This window comes from Anomaloglossus baeobatrachus, chromosome 1, assembly GCF_048569485.1.
Source record: "Anomaloglossus baeobatrachus isolate aAnoBae1 chromosome 1, aAnoBae1.hap1, whole genome shotgun sequence".
Taxonomy (NCBI): Eukaryota; Metazoa; Chordata; class Amphibia; order Anura; family Aromobatidae; genus Anomaloglossus; species Anomaloglossus baeobatrachus.
Window position 1 is genome coordinate 137,750,375 of NC_134353.1, and position 18,755 is coordinate 137,769,129.

The 18,755-nt window shown below is 48.3% G+C and overlaps 1 protein-coding gene across 3 annotated transcripts in view; it reads right to left on the minus strand.

The window, feature by feature from the left end:
- The window catches only part of SGCZ (sarcoglycan zeta), a 1,566,603-nt gene extending 1,548,125 nt beyond the window's left edge, over positions 1-18,478 (minus strand). For 2 of the 3 annotated variants that reach the window (XM_075347076.1, XM_075347075.1), the window contains exon 1: positions 17,417-18,478. The gene's annotated coding sequence lies outside the window, so the exon portion shown is untranslated. The remainder of the gene's footprint in view (positions 1-17,416) is intronic. The other variant, XM_075347074.1, reaches the window with a different exon arrangement.
- Positions 18,479-18,755: the final 277 nt, after the last annotated feature.

Here is an 18,755-nt window from a genome sequence, read left to right on the forward strand (position 1 = left end):
CCCCACCATGCAATAGGGACACACCAGTGGGCGAGACCAGGAGGATGGGAGTGCCCACCTAGGGGTCCTGAGGTGCTAGGGGAGGGATCAAGTCAGAGCAGTACTGGACAGGGAAAGTGACAGTCGTGTTGTGCTGAGCAGTCAGTGAAGTGTAGTCAGGGGTCGGAGTCCCTGGACTACAGTAGCACCTGCAAAGGACTAGGTGGCAGACGGCAGAGCAGGGCCAAAGGAGACAGGAAGACGGCTGCCGAAGATCTGAGGTGGACTGGGACAGGGTAGGAGCCCGCCGGTACTGACACCGGAGAACCGACCCGGAAACCGTGCACAGAGGGGGTACCTGGGCCCTGAAACAAAGAACGGAACCACCTCCTTTGTTAATTAACCAGTTGAGGACAGGATTATAGGTCCTGTCTCACCAAAAGTCCAAAAGCAGACCGACAGCCCACCGCGGAGGATAGGGTGTCTGCAAACATCCACTGAGATCCCAAGGGTCAGCGTCTGCAGGCAAGGCTCCCGCCCGTAGTTCTGGGAGCGGGCTCCTGTTTTCCATACCGGGAAGTCCAAGGAGAACTAAAAAATGGAGCAGGGGAAAGTGAAACAGACCATACCCCGGATGAGGGACCAGAATACACCCGGCCGTGGCAGCCGGCCACTGGCAATTTTGGTTTACAAAAGGACTCTGTGTTTATTGACTCATCACATCAGTGCAACCTCATCCAGCACCACCACAACCAAATTGTGAGTTTACCGTTCCCCTGTAATCCCTCACAATACCCTGGGCCCCGGGACTACACATTCCCTACTTGTGGAGGGGATACCACCTCGCTGCCCCCACACCATCGGCCCCAGGCACTGTCCCAAGAGGCAGCGGCGGTGCCACCATCTCATCACTGCAACCCACGGGTGGCATCATAGACAATCCCCTGTAAATATCCCCTTTTCACTCTTGGGCGACGGACGGCTGCGCGAGCCCCGAATCCGGTAGCCACTCGAGCCGCAGCCACCGCCCGGATCCGAGTGCCTCGAGCGCCCCCCCGGTTGTGATCTGTCCCCCGCTCGCGACATATACAGGGACATTTAGACAGGGATTAGCAATATGCACTCAGAACTGCTCATGTTTCTGGGTGCATATTGCACCTGACATGTTTTCTTTAATCGCAGGTAGCCCTTGACTGTATATTTGGTTATGAATTCCCATTTTCCCCATCTGTCTGGTTTTTACTTATCTTACACAAATTTTGTACTTTATCTTGCTCCACCAGTCAGCATCTACTCTATGGATGTAACCCAAGGGTCGCTGAAGCAAAGGCCAGCTACCTGTATGGGGTAAAACGGGGACACTAGAGAGCCCTTGTGACTCACTAACCTGTGTGGCTTACAAAAATTCTGCCTGTAGATGCTTATATGAATTTTTATTGTGATATTTTGCAGGAGATGGATGATATAACTGTGTAATGCTTACTGCAGTTTATGAAATCCCCTTTTTTTAATAAGAAATGGAGCTTTACATGTCAGTCCATCAGTGATTGACACAAAAGAAGAAACTTCTGCAGGAAGAGATAAGCAATGTCTAAGAAACATCACCAATTTCTATATAGTCATCTGGTTTTGACATCAGAAAGTAAAGCTCGTACAGAAGTTGTTTGCAGACATATCAGAAGAGAATTTATATTAAAGTATGCTATATAGTAAACCAGTTGACCATACTTTTGCCACTTCATGGTTACATTTGCATTTCCAATCTTTTCTGTATTAACTAGATTGGGTCAAGTAGGTCCAAGGCAAAGTATTGATGTCACTAAGCTATCTGTGTTTAATAAGTGGGCAGTGCCCCATCATGTACTTATACTATGTCTTATGTGTATACTGTTGAGTTGAATGATATAAATGCATGTGTTAGTATTTAAGTGTTTTTTAGAGAAGAACAGTTTCCATGTGTAGTAGTTAGAACTGTAGACTAGGCGGCCAAATTTTGCCATCTAGGGTTCGGATAAGGTCAGCGGTAGAGCAAGATATGGAAGAGATGTTAGATAAGATAGGGTTAAAGTAGTGAAAGGGACGAGAGACAGGTGGCAGAGTGGATAGCTAAACGAAGAGGTTCCAGAGGAAGAGGAGTCTAGAAGTGGCTTCAAAGTGAGAGGACGTATCATCGATGATAGGACCAGTCAGGGAACCCTGAGGTAACTTCTGGAGGACCGGATTCTACGGCTCACCCTGGCAGGCTTATAGAGGGCCCTGAAATGGACAAAAGTATGAGGTGTAAGGGGGAAGGAGGCAGAGACCCCGTAGTATTGAGGACCAGGTCCGAAACATCAGTGGACAGAACAAGGTATAGTATGCCACAAAGAGAGAAAGGAAGGCCATGTTTGTCATTGTGAGGTAAATCCGGAGATATGACGATAAATCATGATATTCAAGTATGTCAGGAAGCCCTCTCCTGGTGTCACCCCCCCTTTCCTTCACACAACTGGTTTAGCAACAAATCCCATGGCCATGTCCTGTGATATGGAAATTAGGTGGCTTTAGGACAATGGACACAGGATGACTCCCTGCCGTCACCCTGTAGTAGGAGCTGCTATCTAATTAGCAAGGCTATGGAAATAGCCAGACAGAACGACTCCAGTAAAAAATGGTTCATATCTCGCAAGCCATATTTCCGATAAATATGGCAACCATAAAAATGGTGTCTCCGCATGCGGACGATGCCGGCACACCCTTTTTATGGGAGCAGGACATTGGGAAATGCCCCAGGCGTGATATCAGCCAATGGGGAACTGGCAGACAGGTCATGAGTCCCCTCGTTCTGTAGCTAAATTCATAACTGTCACAATGAGAGCATTGGCGTCTGCCTACAACGCTCCCAGGCAAAGTTATGGCCAATATCCCCTTTGCTGGATAATTCTGATCCATGCAGGGGGAGTGGCAGTGCTCCCTGTGAGGTCACTAAGGTAGGAGGGGACCTGGATTGGCCCAGGTTGATAACCCTACTTCGACCATTTTCCAAGGTTCTTCTCGCTGGGGGCACGTGTAGGAAACATCTGTGGGAAGGATCCTAGAAACCTGGGTACAGCGCCCCCCTGTGGCCAGACGCAACAAGGTAACTGCTGGAACTGTGTATGCCTGTTTGTAACCCATGCTTTGATTGTAACTGTACTCTGACATATGTATATTCTGTAGATTCCCTATTGTATATATTGTAGTTTCTAGTGTGCTTCAGGCTGATTAAATTATATAATTAATCTTGGGCTGTTCTGTTATCTCGATCTTGAATCCCACGTCTGTGTGTTCGGCTAATAGTTACCGTAAATCGGTTGGTGGCAGCGAATTGTGCCAAGGATTATTGTGGGGAGGCCAGTGAGATTCGGGGAGATTTTATATATTCCGCCCGCGGAGGTCGGGGGAATATATACCTTACTCTCACCGGGGACCCTTCAATAATCGGCATAAGTAGTATAGCGGCCTCCTTGCTTATTGTCGGGCAATTCCATAATTGGCCTGACTATAAGAGGGGCGCTAGAGAGCGCGTCACGTGCTCTGTCTGTCGGTCGGGAGGTATAAAGGAGGGGTGACCCCCACTTGTTACCCCCCGATTGTGACGTACTGGTAGCCAGCGCGGGGGATTTCTGAGTGACCCCCCCGGTGGTTTGTGACATATTGGTGGCATAGCGGTGGGATCGAGATAATAGTGTGTGTGAGTGTGAGACCCATACTCCCAGACACTAAAGACTGCCTGCAGCAGCTGTGGCTGCTGGGGTCTTCAGACTAGCTCAACACTAGAGTGTCAGAGTGCAGATACTGTAAGGTGTGTGGAGGCATCAGGTGTCAGTTCTGTGTCAGTGACCAAAAGTCTGCAAGAATGGCTGATGGCACCAGGAGCAGAGCTATGCAACTGGCCAATGCTAAGGCAGGAGCCGAAGAGAGGGAGGACGGTGCTGTGGACAGCAATGAGGAGGTTGCCCACGAGTCCTCCAGGAGCTCGACGCCAGAAAACCGTTCTGCCGAGGACATTGCACAACCTGGCACTGCTGGACAAGATGAGGAGGAGCTCACCCAAGGTTCCTCAACGAGCCAGATGCCAGCCCTCCGCTCTGAAAGGGACAGTGAATCGCCTAGCTCTGCAGCGTGCCGCAGATCACCACGTGCCATTCCACCGAGCCTGGGAGGCTCGGATAGCCTTCTTCAAATGGCTATGGCCCTTCTCCAGGCTGGAGACCAGAAGGGCTACAAGGAACTCCTGGCAGAGCGCAGGGCAGAGCGGCAGGCAGCGCGTGACGCTGAGGCTGCGGAGCGGCACGCAGAGCGTGAGGCTGCGGAGCGAGAGCGGCAGGCAGCGCGTGAAGAGCGAGAGCGAGAGCGACAGGCAGACCGTGACTACCAGCTGCAGCTAGCTCAGCTCCGGCCCTCATCAGCCACACGTGACCTTCGAGACACCAAACTTCCAAAGGTCCGTGTTGAGGACTTCCCAGTGCTGGAGAAGGATGGAGACTTGGACTCTTTCTTGACTGCTTTTGAACGGACTTGCTTGCAGCACCATCTGGACAAGGACCAGTGGGCCAAATACCTGACCCCCCGTTTAAGGGGTAAGGCCCTAGAAATCCTTGGGGACTTGCCTGCTGAGGCAGATCAGGGCTACGACACCATCAAGCGGGCCCTGATCCAACAGTACAACCTCACTCCAGAGTCCTACCGCAAGAAGTTCCGGAGCCTACAGAAGGGACCAAAGGACTCCTGGGCTGACCACCGGCGGGCACTTGCCCGAGCTGCCGACCACTGGACCCAAGGCCTGCAGCTTTCCACCGGACCGGAGATCCTGGACTTGTTCATCACGGAGCAACTCTTGTGGAACTGCCCTGAGGATCTCCGCCAGTTCATCCGAGACCAGAAGCCAAAGGGGTCCACGGCTACAGCTGCCCTTGCCGATGACTACACCAACAACCGGGCCCCTGAGGCCAGGAGAGCGGCCACCAGCAGCACCTGGAGAGGGGGTAAGATGAATTCTGCGACTGCCCCACCTGCCCCTAGACTGCAGGGGGTGTCCCCCTCAACTCCCCTCTCCAGGCCCGTGGCGGAACCAAGACGGTGCCACCAGTGCAACCTACCTGGACACTTCAAGGCCATGTGCCCTCAGCGTCCCAAGGCCCCGGCTCCGTCCCCGTCCCAAGGGCCGCCCAAGGTGTATTGTGTGGGTGGGGGTGGTGGTAGGTCCCTGGACAGCTTCCAACCTGTCACCGTCGGCCGGTCTGTGACCATAGGACTGCGAGACAGCGCCTCGGAGGTGACTCTGGTGCGGCCTGAGATGGTGTCCCCCCAAGACTTGATCCCTGGAAAAACCCTCGCTGTCTCCGGGATTGGAGGCACTGACCCGGCGCTGCCTGTTGCTGACATTTATGTGGACTGGGGCGCAGGGCGAGGGGTGAGGGAGGTGGGGGTAACTGATCGGATCCCTGCAAACGTGCTACTTGGGACAGATTTGGGGCAGATAACCTCCCAGTTTGGGCCCCAACCAAGGGCTGAACCTTCAGCCCGTACTGACATGACTCCTAACAATGTTAATGTGTTATCTATGAATGATGTAAGGGAGGAGGGAGTGAACTCTGATATTTCTGCTTGCATAGACACCATAGACACACACTCAGCTGCAGCTGTGACAGGGGAGGGGGTCAGAGAAAGGTGTGACAATGCCTCTACAAGTAACCAGCCTGTGAGCTGGGATCTGTTGCCCTCTGCAGGGATAAGCAGAGAGCAGGGTGCTGCAGGGGGAGGACCAGTGTGTGGGGTGGGGGCTACCACAGCAAATGTGGGGTCCCCAGAGATTTCACAGCGGGGTTCTGTTGCTGCAGGAGGGGAACAGGCAGGTGAGATTGGGGCCGGTCCAGGAGCGGAAGTGCTCCCAGGTAAGATCTCGGTGCATGGTTCCCCCACAACCGGGGTGTCAGGAAGCCAGGTAGGTCTGCCTGAACCGGCGACTTGGTCAGGAACGGAGGAGGAGCAGGCACGACCCACGGTCGCAGCGGCTGTGGCCGCTGTCACCCGCAGTGGGAGTGCTGGAAGCCAAGGGGCCTCCCGGAGGTCCGATAGCTCTTCCCCTTCTGACCAAGTGGCAGCCGAGTCAGGTGGAGGCCAGGACACAGGTCCCGGGGTACTGACTGAAGATGTGACAGTCTCGTCGATTCTGGCCACATCTAGTCAGGGGTTTCCGGCAGCGTTAGAAGCTGACGACAGCCTGAAAGCTCTTAAGGAGCAGGCGGCACAGCCTCCCTCGGACTCGGACCCGGAGCGAGTGGTCTGGGACCAAGGACGGCTGTACCGGGCCACGGTCCAGCAGGGTTCACCGGAGGCGTGGCCCAGGGACCGACAGTTGGTGGTACCCTATCCGTTCCGGACGGAGTTGTTGCGGATCGCACATGAGATTCCGATGGCCGGACACCTAGGGATCGCTAAGACCAAGGCCAGGTTAAACCAGCATCTCTACTGGCCAAAAATGGGGGCCGATGTGGCTGCCTACTGCCGTTCGTGTGAAACCTGTCAGAGAGTGGGGAAGGCGGGGCCACGCCCCAAAGCCCCACTGGTATCTCTGCCAATCATCGATGAGCCTTTCAGGAGGGTGGCTGTGGATCTGGTCGGCCCGCTGGCCATCCCCAGCAGCTCCGGGAAACGCTTCATACTGACGGTAGTGGACTATGCCACCCGGTACCCAGAAGCAGTGGCCTTGTCGTCCATTCGGGCTGACAAGGTGGCCACCGCATTGCTGGAGATTTTCTCCCGAGTGGGTTTTCCCCAGGAAATGCTCACTGACCGGGGGACCCAATTCATGTCCCAGCTGATGGAGGCCCTCTGTAAGCAAGTCCAGGTGCGACATCTGGTGGCCAGCCCGTACCATCCACAGACTAATGGCCTGTGCGAGCGGTTCAATGGCACCTTAAAGCAGATGCTTAAGATGTTGGTCGACTCCCATGGGCGTGACTGGGAGCGGTATCTCCCACACCTGTTATTTGCTTACCGGGAGGTTCCACAGGCCTCAACAGGATTCTCACCGTCTGAGCTCCTGTACGGGCGACGTGTGCGGGGCCCCCTGGCTCTGGTGAAAGAGGCTTGGGAAGGGGATTTGGCCACCCCTGGAGTGTCGGTTATCGAGTATGTCATGCGCTTCCGGGACAAAATGCAGGCCTTGACGCAACTGGTACACGACAATATGGCTCAAGCCCAGGCCGATCAGAAGCGTTGGTACGACCAGAACGCTTGTGAGAGGACCTACCAAGTGGGTCAAAAGGTGTGGGTACTGGTCCCCGTACCACAGGACAAGCTTCAGGCAGCCTGGGAAGGCCCATACCTCGTGTACCAGCAGCTCAACCCTGTAACGTACCTGGTCACCCTGGACCCTGCCCGTGGAAGGCGGAAGCCCTTCCATGTGAACATGATGAAGGCACATCATGAGCGGGAGGCATGTGCGCTCCCCGTGTGCAACCTGCCCGAGGAGGGAGAAGCGGAAACCCTCTTGGATATGCTAGCCCAGGTTAGGGCAGGCGGATCCATTGAGGATGTGGAGGTTGGCCACCAGCTCTTGGAGGACCAACGGTCCCAGCTGTGGGCCACCCTCCTCCCCTTCCGGGGGTTGTTTACCAACCAGCCCGGAAGGACTGACTTGGCTGTCCATCACGTGGACACTGGGGATCATCCCCCGATCCGGCGTTCAGCATATCGGGTCTCCCTGGAGGTGCAGCAACACATGCGCCAGGAGATTGACGAGATGCTGAAGCTGGGGGTGATCCAGGCATCCAACAGCGCTTGGGCCTCGCCTGTAGTCCTCGTCCCTAAGAAGGACCGAACCACTCGGTTCTGCGTGGACTACAGGGGGCTCAATGCGGTCACGGTCGCCGATGCGTACCCAATGCCACGCATCGATGACCTGCTCGATCAGTTGGCCGGGGCTCAGTACCTGACCATCATGGATCTGAGCCGGGGATATTGGCAGATCCCCCTGACTCGCAAGGCCAGGGAACGCTCTGCCTTTATTACCCCATTTGGACTATACGAGTCCACGGTGATGCCATTCGGGATGAGGAATGCCCCTGCCACTTTCCAGCGGATGGTCAACACCCTGCTCAAGGGACTTGAAGGGTACGCGGCCGCGTACCTGGATGACATTGCCGTCTTCAGTCCCACCTGGGAGGACCACCTAGAGCATCTAGCACAGGTGCTCAGGCGGATCCACCGGGCAGGTTTGACCATCAAGCCGGGAAAGTGTCAGCTGGCCATGAGCGAGGTCCAGTACCTCGGTCACCGGGTAGGCGGGAGAACACTGAAGCCCGAGCCTGAGAAAGTGGAAGCCATCGCATCCTGGCCCACCCCCAGGACCAAGAAGCAGGTGATGTCCTTCTTGGGGACCGCTGGGTACTATAGGAGGTTTGTTCCATGCTATAGTAGCCTGGCAAAGCCCTTGACGGACCTCACCAAGAAGAAGCTGCCCTCTGCAGTCGATTGGACAATGGACTGCGAGACAGCCTTCCGGGCCCTAAAGGACGCCCTGTCCAGCCCGCCCGTGCTACAGGCAGCCGACTTCACGCGGCCGTTTGTAGTACAGACCGACGCCAGTGACTTCGGCCTCGGTGCGGTGCTCAGCCAGGTGGACTCTGCGAGCCAAGAGCACCCAGTCTTGTACCTGAGCAGGAAGCTGTTACCAAGGGAAGTTGCCTATTCCACGATGGAGAAGGAGTGCCTGGCCATAGTGTGGGCCCTGCAGCGTCTGCAACCCTATCTATACGGGCGCCACTTCATCGTGGAGACGGACCACAATCCCCTCAGCTGGTTGCACACCGTCTCTGGGACGAATGGGCGATTGTTGCGATGGAGCCTTGCGCTCCAGCAATACAACTTCACCATTCGCCACAAAAGGGGCCGTGACCACGGTAACGCAGACGGGCTGTCCCGACAAGGAGAGGTCGCGGACGGGCGCACGGGGGAACACCGGAGTGTGCTGCCCCCTAGCGCCCTCAAAAGGGGGGAGGTGTGAGGTAAATCCGGAGATATGACGATAAATCATGATATTCAAGTATGTCAGGAAGCCCTCTCCTGGTGTCACCCCCCCTTTCCTTCACACAACTGGTTTAGCAACAAATCCCATGGCCATGTCCTGTGATATGGAAATTAGGTGGCTTTAGGACAATGGACACAGGATGGCTCCCTGCCGTCACCCTGTAGTAGGAGCTGCTATCTAATTAGCAAGGCTATGGAAATAGCCAGACAGAACGACTCCAGTAAAAAATGGTTCATATCTCGCAAGCCATATTTCCGATAAATATGGCAACCATAAAAATGGTGTCTCCGCATGCGGACGATGCCGGCACACCCTTTTTATGGGAGCAGGACATTGGGAAATGCCCCAGGCGTGATATCAGCCAATGGGGAACTGGCAGACAGGTCATGAGTCCCCTCGTTCTGTAGCTAAATTCATAACTGTCACAATGAGAGCATTGGCGTCTGCCTACGACGCTCCCAGGCAAAGTTATGGCCAATATCCCCTTTGCTGGATAATTCTGATCCATGCAGGGGGAGTGGCAGTGCTCCCTGTGAGGTCACTAAGGTAGGAGGGGACCTGGATTGGCCCAGGTTGATAACCCTACTTCGACCATTTTCCAAGGTTCTTCTCGCTGGGGGCACGTGTAGGAAACATCTGTGGGAAGGATCCTAGAAACCTGGGTACAGCGCCCCCCTGTGGCCAGACGCAACAAGGTAACTGCTGGAACTGTGTATGCCTGTTTGTAACCCATGCTTTGATTGTAACTGTACTCTGACATATGTATATTCTGTAGATTCCCTATTGTATATATTGTAGTTTCTAGTGTGCTTTAGGCTGATTAAATTATATAATTAATCTTGGGCTGTTCTGTTATCTCGATCTTGAATCCCACGTCTGTGTGTTCGGCTAATAGTTACCGTAAATCGGTTGGTGGCAGCGAATTGTGCCAAGGATTATTGTGGGGAGGCCAGTGAGATTCGGGGAGATTTTATATATTCCGCCCGCGGAGGTCGGGGGAATATATACCTTACTCTCACCGGGGACCCTTCAATAATCGGCATAAGTAGTATAGCGGCCTCCTTGCTTATTGTCGGGCAATTCCATAATTGGCCTGACTATAAGAGGGGCGCTAGAGAGCGCGTCACGTGCTCTGTCTGTCGGTCGGGAGGTATAAAGGAGGGGTGACCCCCACTTGTTACCCCCCGATTGTGACGTACTGGTAGCCAGCGCGGGGGATTTCTGAGTGACCCCCCCGGTGGTTTGTGACAGTCATAACGATGTGAAAAATAAAAGTGAACTCTGGTGTTGTGTGTCTTACTGACCATTGGGGTTGCGACTGGTGTTAGACACTGGCCTGAAGAAGTTAATAAGTGTCATATACCCTGCCTAAAGACACGTATGGACACGGAGGTTCCTTGGCAAAGGATAGTGGCTCCTGTGTGGCCCGGGGCCGGCTACCTCCTTCACATGCTCCTTCCAATAATACCCAATTAATGTCATTGTAGGTATCAAGAACACTATGTTTAATTTGGATTGTATTCACTTCTGTTACACTAAGAAGTTGCCGAACCTTGTCAGAATAAACAAAGTCCTCTAAGTTGTATGGAAATAAAGATATCTCACAACTCATGTCATAGACGAATTAGCAGTTCGATCTATTACACCTCATTCCAACTCCTACTTCAAAGAGACCACACCAGCACTGAAAAATGACCTTACATTTCTCATATATAGTCACCATGCCTGGTGCCATTTGTTTGCCTTCCGATGTCTCCTCCACTCAGGTCGGCATTCTGCTTCTCCTGCTTCCAAGATGGCGGACGGAGTGCAATGGGGAGTGCATTGGTAAGTCCGAGCCATGCCTCCCCTGTATATACTGAGCTGAGGGATAGCAAAGATATGGGAGGCATGGCTAAGACTTACTATTCTACTCAGAAGATACCATTGAAACAGGAGGAACAGAATGCTGATCTGAGCAGAGGAGGCAATGGGAGGAAAATGGGGTGCATCAAGTAGGGTGACTATACATGAGAAATATAAAGTGACTTTTCAGTCCCGAGGTAGGGACATTTTATTTACACAAGATGGTGTGATTGAAAAATCCTCTAGAAATAATAAACTGAGTAACTACATTATGTCTGATATGCCCATGACACTCAGGCTTCTGTCACACAAAAGTATTTTTGGTCTGAGAATTGGAAAAAACTGACCTCACACGGACAACACCAGGACCAATATTTAATGAGCATTGGTAATCTCGCATGCATTAGTCTCTGCCACATTTTGGATGAGATTTGCGTGTGCAAAAAACTCATTTCACATGGATCAACCATATAATATTCATTTTTTTATGGCTATGTTGCCTTTACTATTATAGAAAACTAGTTTTAATCTTCTACATTTTAATAACTGCTGATGTAACAAATGGATGAGATCCCCGCACTGTCCTACCCCACTCCCCCAGCATCCCCCAGCGGGGATGTTGGCTCTCTAACCCATCTGGCCATCCTACAGTGGTTGCCCAGTCCTCGGTCCATGCTGCTGTTTCCTGAAGGCTGTGCACATCTCACAGGCTTCCTGGTTCTGCCCGAAGAGCACGCGCGTGTCCAGGCCCCTTTTCTTAAAGGGCCATCGTACCCTGACCCGGAAGTGCCTCTTAGGTAAGCTGGGAGGCTGCAGGTACTTAAAGCCTCTCTGCCCTATGGGAGGTGCCTGGGCAGTAAGTCATATACGTTGCTAGTTCTCAGGTCCTCAGTACTGCAGCTGCTGATATTGTGTTTTCTTCAGCTGCTAATTTGTACCTCTGTTGGAGTGTACTCCCTATCTACTGCCGCTGCTACGACTGCCTACACCGGTTGTCTGCCACGATACAAGCTTCCGCAAGTATCCATGCTGGTCGCTGCTGCTGCATCCATCTATCCCAGATGGATCCACTACTTTGCCTGCTGATGCAGCCGCTTTTTCCAGAGACTGTACTGTGTCCGTGGCGCCAGTTGCCAAGGTACCACAGATCACCTGGGCTGCCCTCTGCCGGCTGTGTACCAGTGTGTGTACCTGCTGCCACCTTAGGTGGCAGTAGTAAAGACTCAGCAGCAGGTCGAGTTCGCTCCTCCAAGCAAGTGAACAGTACCTTTGGTCCAGTGGACCCACTAATACAGTGCTCGCCCTGCAAGCATAACAGTAACACATGTGTTTTCTAATCAAGGGGTATAGCTATAGGTGATGCAGAGTAGTTACAATGACTAAGGCTGGCGTCACACGGTAAGATCTATCGTGCGATCGCACGAGCGATCGTACCCACCCCCGTCGTTTGTGCGTCACGGGCAATTAGTTGACCCCCGTCACACGTACTTACCTCCCAGACGACCTTGCTGTGGGTGGCGAACATCCTCTTCCTGAAGGGGGAGGAACGTTCAGCGTCACAGCAACGTCACACAGCGGTCGGCCAATAGAAGCGGAGGGGCGGAGATGAGTGGGACGTAAACATCCCGCCCACCTCCTTCCTTCCGCATTGCCGGCGGGACGCAGGTAAGCTGTGTTTGTCGTTCCCGGGGTGTCACACGGAGCGATGTGTGCTGCCTCGGGAACGATGAACAACCGGAGCACATAAGGAGGACCGACATTTTGAAAATGAACGATGTGTCAACGAGCAACGATAAGGTGAGTAATTTTGCTCGTTCACAGTCGTTCGGAGCTGTCACACGGTACGATATGTCAAACGATGCCGGATGTGCGTCACGGAATCCGTGACCCCAACGACATATCGCCCGATATATATCGTATCGCATAAGAGTACTAAACAGCTCCACTGTCAAGATCGATCAATCGAATGATAGATTGTAGATAGACGGACAGATAGATAGAAACAAAGATAGATCATAGATGGATAGATAGATGATAGATCGATCAATATATAGTAGATGGATAGATAGACAAATAAATAGAAAAAAGGTTAGAAAGGTTCATTTATTAGTAACCACCATAAATATATACTGTATGCTGTTATTATATTATAGAACATATTATATTATACACATACACAGTGGTTTGTACTTTAGCCAATTCTTTGGTAGTCTGTGTTATAGACTGAAATAATGTAAAAGTTGCATTTATTTCCGATTTCTCCTAGGTCCAGTACATTAGTTTATTAAGTATTACCATTAATAAACATTCATGAGACTATAAAGTATTTCTGATATATTTTATGTAATATACGCATTTATATATATCACTTTAAAACTACAATTTCATACCGCTGTGTGAAGATGTGGCAGGAGCTATTTTCACCAATGGCGGACTATTTGCCTTAATACCACCCCCCACCTTTTCCAACATGTGACCACTCTGAAAAAGGCATTGAACGCATCAAGTGTAATTTTTATTCGCTATTTCTGTATATTTTTGTAAATCTGTGTACATGTGTATATTCATGGTAATATTACTAAAGGTTAAAGCTAAGTTTCATTAATAATAAGGTAATGCATAACTATTAATGAACACGTCTGGGTGTATAATGTTGATGACCTAATCTTAGGATATGATATTAATATCAATTTTTTTTTGGGTCCATCACCCAGCGCCCCACCGATCGGCCGGTGGTCAGATGGAGACTTTGGACAGAGCCGGACAGCACCGGTCCATGTGAGGTGCAGAAGAGACAACTGCAGATTGGCTCTTATTTAAGGCAATAACAGGTGGTTTGCAGTTCCCTAGAGTGGCCACTAAACAGTGTGTGGCGCTGTGGGGTTCTGCTCCAGTGTTTACATCCAGCCACCGACGACGCTAATAATAGCTGATCAGGGAGGCGGCGGGTGCCATCAGGATTATATGCCAGCACATCCCTTTAATGGGAGTGACAATAGATAGTTGTCGCCACTCTTCCCTCTAACCTGAACATGAAAGAGTTATAGCAATATACTAATGAGGTCAAGAAGAACAAGGCAGTCTCCAAAGGGTGAAATTCTTTAACTCTGTCATTTCCAGAGTGCATATTTTACAGAGACCAGGGCTGGTCTGCTCTCCCTGGGAACTGGAGAATTTATTGCTGAATAATAGTATTTATAAATGTAGATGTCATGAAAACAGCATAAAATGTACAGGCATGGCTCGCCCGACCCACATACACATTCCTCCTCTTCCCCTGCTCCTTGTTGTATTGATCTCTAGTGATTCATGAAAGTTGGCTTTACCATTCAGAAAGCCAATGCATTACATTACCTACAGCATGCCACATAATAACGTGTATGGTACATGCATAATGTAAGGACAAATACTGAATAGTCAGTTTCAAAATTCAATTATTAGACAGATAGATAAATGGAGAGATAGGTAGATAGGTGATAAATACATAGATAGAGGGATAGATGATAAATAGATAAATAGATAGATAGATAGGTGATAGATAGATAATCAATAGATGATAGGTAGATAGATAGATAGATAGATAGATAGATAGATAGATAACAGATAGATAGATAGATAGATAATAGATAGATAGGTAATTGATAGATGGATAGATAGATAATAGATTGATTGATAGATAGATAGATAGATATATGATAGATTGATACTATAGATAGATAGATAGATAGATAGATAGATAGATAGATAGATAGATAGATAATTGATAGATCGGTAGATAGTTAGATAGATAGATAGATAGAAGGATAGATATATGATAGATAGATACTATAGATAGATAGATAATTGATAGATAATAGGTAGAGGGATGGATAGATAGATGGATAGATAGATAGAAAGAAATATAAATAGATAGACATATTATTATGTTTGTATGTAAACAGATGGATAGATAGATATTAAAAAAGTATTCTAAAATTCTAATTACCATTACTAAAAGTGGATCTAAAACAACGCTGTATCTCCCAATTATGTGAAGTCCTATTGACTTACATATATATATATATATATATATATATATATATATATATATATATATATAGTACCTTAACACAGGTAAACCCGACCGAAACTGCATATATCTTCAAGTCACAATGCCTTTTATCCAGAAGGATATAGAGAATGTATGAGAAAAGAGCACTCAGATAATTTGATTGACCTAGTTCATCCAGAGGATGACTCTTACCACCACCCCTGATGTGCTCATATACTCCCATATAGAATAAATAGATTTGCTATAATGCATGCATATAAAATATGTCATTAGCCAAGACAGCCTGTATAACCAAGAACATGGTCCTGGAGCTTAACATTAAGTGGATAGCTTTATTATATTATAGAGTACTCATTCATCAGCCATATAGTTTGCTCAGCAGTATTAATATATTTTAAAATAATGCCCAAGAAGCCATGTTCCATTATTACCATCTCATGCTACAATATATCACCCACAACCATTTCATTACCAAGTCAAGTGCATCTGGTCATTGGTGATGGATGTAAATAAATAGCAGGAAAAAGAGAGGTAACAGGAATGATACTTAGCAATAGATAAGGCAATGTGGAGTTCACCAGCCTCTGTCTACACTGGAGCAGCACTTTGTTGTGCATCATAAATCATTGGTAATGGTAGATCATGTACATGTAAATCATGCACAACCTATATAATGCACCCTGCGCTGTGCTACTTTATAGTGGATTAATTCTTCATTATCAGTGTGAAATATTAATAAAATATAAATAACACTTATTAGAATGGGTAACTCATGGGAATAAGCAGGCAAGACCCTAAAGATGACCGAAAAGTGTATTCTAATCACAGGGCAATGGAGGACTCATAGTAAAAAATATATAGTAACATCCACAACAGCAGTTTACATTTTACGTATGTGATTTGGTATTTTTCAGAAAAAAATAATAAAGTAATATATACAGAGAGAGAGAGAGAAATGTATATATATATATACACATATTGATAGATAGATAGATAGATAAGTAGAGATAGAATATATATATATATATATATATATATATGTATATAGATAGATAGATAGATAGATGGATAGATAGAGGGATAGATAGATAGATGGATGGATGGATGGATGGATAGGATAGATAGATAGATAGATAGATAGATAGATAGATAGATAGATAGATAAATAGATAGATAGATAGATAGAGGGATAGATAGATAGAGGGATAGATAGATAGAGGGTTAGATAGATAGAGGGATAGATAGATAGATAGATAGATAGATAGATAGATAGATAGATAGAGGGATAGATAGATAGAGGGATAGATAGATAGATAGATAGATAGATAGATAGATAGATAGATAGATAGATAGATAGATAGATAAGATAGATAGAGGGATAGATAGATAGATAGATAGAGGGATAGATAGATAGATAGATAGATAGAGGGATATATAGATAGATAGATAGATAGATAGATAGATAGATAGATAGATAGAGGGATAGATAGATAGATAGATAGATAGATAGAGAGGGATAGATAGATAGAGGGATAGATAGATAAATGGATAGATAGATAGAGGGATAGATAGGTAGATAGATAGATAGATAATGGATAGATATATAAGGGATAGATAGATAGATAGATAGAGAGATATATAGATAGATAGATAGATAGATAATGGATAGATAGATAGATAGAGGGTTAGATAGATAGATAGATAGAGGGATAGATATAGATCGATAGATAGATAGATAGATAGATAGATAGATAGATGGTTAGATAGATAGATAGAGGGATAGATATAGATAGATAGATAGATAGATAGATAGAGGGATATATAGATAGATAGATAGATAATGGATAGATAGATAGAGGGTTAGATAGATAGATAGATAGATAGAGGGATAGATATAGATAGATAATTGATAGATAGATAGATAGATAGATAGATAGATAGATAGATAATTGATAGATAGATAGATAGATAGATAGATAGATAGATAGATAGAAGTCACATGGCACATGGTGTGGGTTCCTCTACATATGTGAAGTCTTCTCCCTATCTCCAGACCTGGTCCCTCTCCTTATGGCACTTGTGTTACTCCTATGAGCAGAAATGTTTGGGAATTCATCTGTTCGCATTGCCTTTCCAGTAGGTGCACAGAATACAGTCTGGATCAGATTTCAGTACAAATGATCCTGTATATAATATCATTTTCAGGAGTTTCCAGCATTACTATTACAGATATGTTCCACTTGCTGTGCAATGTGTGCTACACAGTGAAGCCTGCCTGCTGCTATAACCTGCTAAACAGCATTACTCCCAGGGCAGGGGATCATTTTAAAGCACATTGGATATATACAGTTGTATCCATTGCATTTGTATGCACACACACAATCCAGATATTCTGACCCTGTAGGAGAAAGTTCCAGCATCTGATGCCCCATTCTGCTCCTCCACATCTCACTTCTGCACCTTGAGATCCCTCAGATCGCTCCTACCTGCTTTTCTCGGGGACTTTCTCCTCGCATCAGGAAAGTTGGACACAATGTAGAGTCAGAAAGTCCTCCTGGTCCTCCAGCCCCTGGCTGTGATCTCTCTCATTATCCCCTTATGGACCAGGAGTGTAATCCCCCAATCTCTCTGCTCTCTGGCAGTGAGTGTTCAGCGACAGGTGATCGTGGACAGACCCCCTGTGATGGATGGTGCAGATTAGAGCGATGCTCTGCACGATCTGACTATTTATATCCTTTCTGCTACAAAGCAGAGAATTGCTGCATCCTAAGAAGCTGCTTCCTTGGACATCATGCGGCAGAATGCAAAGAAATGTGTTCAAACTAGGAAGCAGGAGATGTCAGGATCCATCCCTTGGTCATGCTGCTCATTAGCATCCTACATTAATGATGATCAATCGCAGAACAGTGCAGCTCCCTCCTGACAGTTGGCTGTAATGATCCCCAGCAGATGACACTTTCATGTATCTCCTTCCCACATATGCAGTAGTCTCCAAAATAAAGGCTTTCTCCTCTGGAAAGGTGCAGCTCAGCCAAGAAGGTGCAGGAGTAGAAGGTGGCTCTTCCCAAGATGACAGAGGCACAGAGCTTGTGCTCCTCTGGAGCTGTGGTACTGTCCTTCACCAGCAGGTGACTGACTTCACTTCTCCTCTCTGGGCCAGCACTGATGGGATTTCTCTTCTCTGTCAAAGGCAATGCTGCTTCCCTTCACATGCCTTCTGGGTCTTAGTGCCGCCTGCTTCCTCAGCTCCACACTAGCTGGCAGTGACAAGGTCTATGCAATTCTGCAGGTTGGCAGCTGCTGTGGAGGATGTGTGCTCTGCCAGGCATTCAGGAGGATGCCCTCACTGAGCAGCCATACACTGCTGCATTACAAGCTTCTGCAGATCCCTTCCTCCAGCAGAATGAATGCACAGGCTGCTGTGTACCGGCTCTGTGCCTGCCACCTCCTGCACTGCAACACAGCACATCCCTCCAATGGGAACTGATCATTACTCAAAGCTTATACAAGTGAGAGATAACAGAGTTCTCAAAGTTATCTGCCAGCTTCTTCCCCTCTGCTGTCTGTGGAGCTGATCACTTACTGATGGGGAGGGGGGAATCACCGCGCCTTGCAGCCAGATTAACCATTTCACGTCAGATCTCATTGCAGAACAAAGTCTGCTTTCATCTGTTTTCAGAAGATGATTTCTACAGAATATATCTTTGTATTGCTCATTGGCGGACACAGACAGAAGAGTCCCCTGTGCAAGAACAAAATATGGACCATTTTCTGCCCAATAACTCATCAAAATGCCCAATTGCATCTTTTTGGAGGTAGAAACAT